The sequence below is a fragment of the Diorhabda carinulata genome, chromosome Y (genome assembly GCF_026250575.1).
Source record: "Diorhabda carinulata isolate Delta chromosome Y, icDioCari1.1, whole genome shotgun sequence".
In the NCBI taxonomy this organism is placed as follows: domain Eukaryota; kingdom Metazoa; phylum Arthropoda; class Insecta; order Coleoptera; family Chrysomelidae; genus Diorhabda; species Diorhabda carinulata.
In genome coordinates, this window is record NC_079473.1 from 10,477,166 (window position 1) to 10,483,772 (window position 6,607).

A 6,607-nucleotide genomic window follows, 5' to 3' on the forward strand; every position below is an offset into this window, starting at 1 on the left:
TTTTCTTATGTCCAAGTCAATCAATTTTATTTATTTTTCAATAAATACCAATAAAACAACTTGAAAATAGCAATTTTTTTCGCGTAATTTCGATGCACCAATAAAAGATTCTCAACATTTTTTTCCGCCACAATTAGGGTAGAATATTGTTGCGTATCGTAAAAAGAATAGAAAAGAAAAACAGCAGTGAGCGAAGAATTACTTAAACTAAAAAAATTTGGTTGTTGTAATATACTTGTATTGTCTAAAATTAATATTCATCATAATAGAAGAGTGATAGTAAATTGACGAAAGTTCGACTGGGAAAATGTGAGAACCAACCTGGAAAAATCGGGAGCAGACGAGTACTTGATTTTCAATTTTTACTGAACACCCTATTTCAAGAAAAGTTGTGGATTTAACGGATAAAAGTGTGGACAACTGTTGACTCGTTTTTCCTGAATTCTCTGTATCTGAGTTGAGAAGCTTTGTGCATATCCATGTACTCTGCTTGGAATTGAAGGTAAGGTTATTCCAAGTTTCTCAGACAGAACTAAGACATCGAATGAGAACTCTTACGACAGAATAGAGTGCAGGAAAGCACAAACTTCCTCTACCTTCCGTTGAACTATCAAGAGCTTCTAGAAGAGCGGGGAGTGCAGGAAGTTGTTTCATTAAGGTCAAAACGGCTCCAATCGGAGATATGGGAAGTTGCTGTATACTGCAAGAGGTTACATCTTGTAAATTCTGGTTTGGACTTTCTTAATTATTCCATTCATTTTCATCTGCCATTATTGTGAAAAACTCTATATTCTTTTCGATTCGATTTACTTCAGCGTGAATTCTGAAGCTAGATATACTGTTAAATTTCCTTGGCCGAAACAACTCCCAGTTGCATCTATAATTCCATCTTCTATATGATACGTTTTGGACACAACATGAAACCATCATTTAATAATTGGAATAAGCTTAATTGAGGTATAACCTACGAATCGGTTTTTGTTGGCAAAAACCTTGAGGAAGCCTATGGATATTTAGCGTCAGTATGTGAAGTAACTTTTCTTAATTTCAAAGCTTTCCCATTTTCTGAACAATTCTCGCATCCAATAGCAAACAGAAACATCATCTAAATAGTTTTAGTTTGAAAATAACTAGGTATAAGACATCAATCAATCCAAAATATAAGTCGAATTCACTTTATTTACAATCCAAATTACAAATATAATGATATGAATGTTCACTATCTATGGAAATTTAAATACCCGGATTTGATCGACGGTTATTGAACAAAGTCATGGAACATTCTAATCCCGGAGCTTTTGGCGAACATTATCTAATCCAATTGTATTTCGAACTAGAGTTTCCATAGATAATCCAATTGTTTTATCCTAATTTCACAAAATCTGGTTGCAGTTGTGAAGAATCAGCGATCAATGTCCAATTTGGCGGAGAATTAATTGAACTACTCATATTATTGGTTGTTATACTAATAGATGGAGTATTGTCAATATTCTCAGTAGTTCTAGAATCACTAATTTTATTTATTATTTATTCTGCTACTTTTTAATTTTTTTCTGTATCCTTATATTCTGCTTGATTGCGATTGGTTATTTCTACCAGATCACCAGATGCAGACAAATTTAGAATTTACTATATTTAAAATTGGTATTTTCATCTTACCTCTTCATTCGCAAAGTTATCCTCAAAAGCACTTGATGAAGGACTAGATTTTCCACCACATTCACTTTGTGATTGCTCTTCTTCTAATAGACTTTCCGTTGTTAAATTGATCATTAGAGCTGTACGCAATAGCAGAACATTGTAAAATAAAGTGTTAAGACAAACCTGCTAATTTAAAGAAGACTACACTGTTCATATTCCTTTTATTATTCGAAGTCCAGATGATAATTTTGTTTTTTCTTTTGCTGTAAAAACGAGATATTTTTTATGTAGCATATTTGTCTTCTAAGTAGAAAGGTAGAGGATTAAGTTTTAATAAACGAAAGACAAAGAATTATTTTCTTCTATTTTTTTTCAAAATTTATATATTTTGCTTAGAATAGATCTTTTATTTTAATCATAACAACGTTAAGTTCTGTAGGTAGAATTGGTCACAACATTACGCATGCAAAACGCAAAATTATAAAAGTTTTACATTTGTTTTTCTTATGACGGCGAACCGAGGAGAACTCGTTAGGCTCTACGTGGTTTTTGAGGGAGGAAGTGAAGAAATTAATAGAAAACTACAAACCACTCAAAGTGAAGACAACGAATATTGTGGTAAAAATTGTACTGAAAAGCGAAGAAAAGTTTTATGAGCAACTAAGAAGACTATCAGCACCCGAAAAAGAAGAAGTAGATAGACAGATAGAGGAATGGTTAAAAGATGGAATAATCAAACCGAGTTGTTCGGATTTCGCTAGTCCTATTGTACTAGTGAGAAAAAAGGATGGCCGAACCAGAATTTGTTGCGATTATCGGAAATTAAATAAAAATATAATACGCGATAGATTTCCACTTCCCCTTATTGATGATCTCCTAAACAGCTCACAGAGAGCAAGGATATTCAGCACCCTTGAATTGAAAAATGGATTTTTTCATGTACCTGTTGAAGCAAGCAGCACAAAATATACTTCTTTTGTAACGCCGATTGGTCAGTACGAGTTTATGAAATGTCCATTTGGAATGTGTAGTAGTACAGCAGTTTTCCAACGATTCATCGCTCATGTCTTCAGGGAGTTGACTGCTAGAATGTACGTTATATACTATAGTAAGGGAGCCCAAACGGGGATTTCGGGATTTACTAAAGCGCGGCAGATTAATATACAGGGCGATACCTTGTATCCGGTTAAGTACCTCCACCAAATATGAGCCCCATATATAGGGAAGGATAAGCGATCAGATTAGTAAAAAAAAATTGATCATTAGAAATTCTTGAGCGCGTCAGATTAAGGTAGGGTGAGTTAATTACATGCTAAGAAGTGTATTTTCCACTAATCTGATAATTTGAGAGTGACGTAAAGAAAGGGGAAGGCAGCAAAGTTGTAAAAAAAACATCATCTCGACATTCTCGAGCGTAGCCAACTTTTTTTTTTTATTTTGAAAGAAATAATTCAAGGATAACGAAAAATATATAATCTGACGATTTCCGCAAGCCGAAAAAGAAAAATTTTAAAAATTGAAAAAAAATTTTTTTTTATGAGATTAGGCGAATCCCTTTAGATAATCGTCAGATTATGAGACAGCACGTCTAGAACGCAAAGATGAACAACATATATCTTAATCTGACGCGCTTGAGTTTTTCGAAATGGTCAATTTTTTTTGTACATTATAATAATGGCCGCAAGTTTGCGTCAGATCGAAATCGTCAGATAATTGAATGAGAGCATTTTTTGGTGCACTCAACACCCCCTTAGAAAACCTGACGCGATCGATTAAATTTTTTTTTTCATTTTTAACCCTTACGTACAACCACCCGCATCATGCAAATGATCAGATTAACATACGTACAGTATTAAAAATACGTAGGACATTGATGCTATCAATATCTGACGCGCTCGAGTATGTCCATGCAACAGTATTTTTATACATATTTAAAAATCTATAGCCGCTTTCCCCACCGATGAAAAGGTATATATTATATAACATTTTTTTCTTTTTATCATCTAAGCTTTGCAACCTTATAGGTCTCTATGACGCTCGAATAAATCCCCATTTAGAATCGTAGGCTCCCCTACTACTACATGTTATCATCTTGAGTGCGAACGAAGAGGAGGGGATAGAAAGACTAAAACTTGTATTAAAGACAGCTGCAGAATATGGACTAGAAATAAAAAAGTGCCATTCCAAAGAATATGCAGACTTAAAAAATAATAATAAAAGTCCACGAGATAGGAAATTTTTTAAAGAAAAAAACACAAGGACTAGTAAACAAGGAATTTTACATAGCAAGACTAAAAGACAAAATAGAAACGATTAAAAATAATTGTATACCTTGTATATTATGGAATAAAAAGGAAGGAAAGAAAGAATGAATACTTCATCCTATACAAAAGCTAGAAGGTCAGCTAGATACGTATTATGTCGACCAATTAGGACCAATGAAGTGAAAAAAAATTATCAGCACATTTTTGTGGTAGTTGATGACTTTTCCAAATTTGTGTGGCTTTACCCAACAAAATCAACCACGACGAAAGAAGTGACATGTTGTATTGAAAAATAGCGTAAAATATATCACCTCGTCCTGTACGAAAGAAAGGAATGCTTCATCCTAAAATCAACAAAATCAACCACGACGAACGAAGTGATATGATGTCAGCGTAAAATATTTGGAAGCCCGTCAAGGATAATATCTGACAGAGGATCCGCGTTCCGTTCTGAAAAATTCGAATCATATTGCCGAGAAGAAAATATTAAACATGCGTTAACAACTTGTGGAGTCCCACGAGGTAATGGACAAGTGGAAAGGGTAAATAGGACCCTTATACCAGTCTTAACAAAAATCAGTTTGGAAGAGCCAGGAAAGTGGTACAAATACGTTGACAAAGTACAGACTGCCTCGAATTCGACCTATCAGCGAAACATAAGTACCACACCCTTTGAAGTATATACATCTAATCCAAAATTGAAGAGAAAATTTTTAGATCGTCACAAAATTGTTAAGGTTAAAGAAAATGATAGATATGACGTTGTTAAAATCGGAGATCCCAGAAAACAACCCTAGACAACCAAGAAATTCCTTTAGTTATTTATTGCGTTATGCAGTTCTGTGTTGATACTAGGATGTATTGAAAAATTCTTAGCCTACTATAGAACCAAACAAAATTTCAATGTCAAAATATTTTATTACGCAACCAGACCTCCACCTTTTATTACCTCTTCGTTGGGAGAAAATTTACGACCTATTGAACTTTTTTTCAGTTGAGTGGTCAGTAATGTCGAATAGTAATCTCCAGTTATTGTTCTACCCTTATTAAAAAAATCAATCATGATTACTCCATGGCAATCCCAAAAAACTGGAGCAAGAACTTTTCCTGCACATTTTTGGACACGAAACTCCTTAGGTCTGGGAAAACCAGAGTGTCGCCATTCCATTCATTGTTGTTTTGTTGTCATAAACTGTATCGATATTTTCGAGGACTGACACAGGGCTGGCCTTCCCGATCGGTCATCATCTTACCTCGTAAATCTGCTCACCTCTTAACACTTCTAAATACAGGTACTTGATGATGGCTCCATACTTCAATTTTTCGATTTTCACAATTTCGGTGGACATATTTATTCTTTCAATTTATTGCGTAACTCTGGTTTACGTTTTTGACATTAACATTAACATTGACACTTTTAATAAGTTATTGTTCGGTATGCTATGGTAACGCAATATTTTGGTTATGTATGGAACTGGTCTAGGCTACCAACTTATCAATACATGTCGTATAGTTCAAATCAAGTATAGTTCAAGTTACCTACTCGAAAATAACGTTTTCACCGCTTTAGGGTTATGTAACACACAATACCAATTTGTTGGGGTTTATCTAAGAGATACAAAAATTTTAAATTGTTCACAATATCCAGTACAAAATGAGTAATTATTGAACTTACCACTGAATTTGAAGTTGTTCTAAGTCAGTCTGAGTAATTATAGCTAGTATTTCCTTCAAGAAATAATCCATTGATAATTTGCATTTATTACAAATACCAAAAACAGTTGAATCACCTCTTCCTGTAGTTTTTTGTATCTTTCGACCAAATGGATCAAATTCCATATTTTTTTCAATGCCTCTAGTGAGTTACTAATTCAATCAACTAACCATCTGAAATCACCTTTGCATTGAAAAATTTCACAAATCATGCAACTTGGAATTTCGTCAAAATGGTCCAATTACAACTCTGGTTAGCAAAAAGATATCGAAACAAATTATATATCATTAAAAAATCTACACTCTAGCGATATTTATAAAAAAACAAAAGGTTCCTATCACCTTTACTTTTTTTTAAACGCATAAATTGTTATAATAATATGAATATTGGAAAATTGGATTGGATGTAAGTAATTTACAAAAAGTTTTTGTCATAATAGTATAGCAAGTCAGCAATATATAAAATGAGATCGGGAGTTTTTATGACAGCTATATATGTTATTAAGGAATAGAATACTGTTCCCCTATCGTTCTCTCAACGTTTTTGCTTCTATTAGATTGATTTGATAACAACATACTTTCAACTGGTTGTTGAGGAGCTAAAAAAATAAAACATAAGTGTGTGGGTATTGGTCAGAAGAAACGGCATTACCTCACCCAATTCAAACAAACATGTTTCTTGAATATTCAACAACCCTAAAATTCCTTTTACATGGAGTACAATAAACCATTAAGTTGCATTACAATATATTCGCTAAGCTAAATTCACACTCAACCATGTCATATGCATGCAGGACTTTTCAAGAAAATATTTAAAAAAAGTGTTGTTGGGATTGTTTTATCAAATTTCCAAAAATTTTACCTAAATGATAAAATCACTGCAAAAATCTTCAAAACCGGGTGGATGCGGTTCTCTAGTTGCTACTTCAATAATCTAATTCTTTTGTTGTAACTGGACATTAACAGACATTACAATACAAACTTCCAGG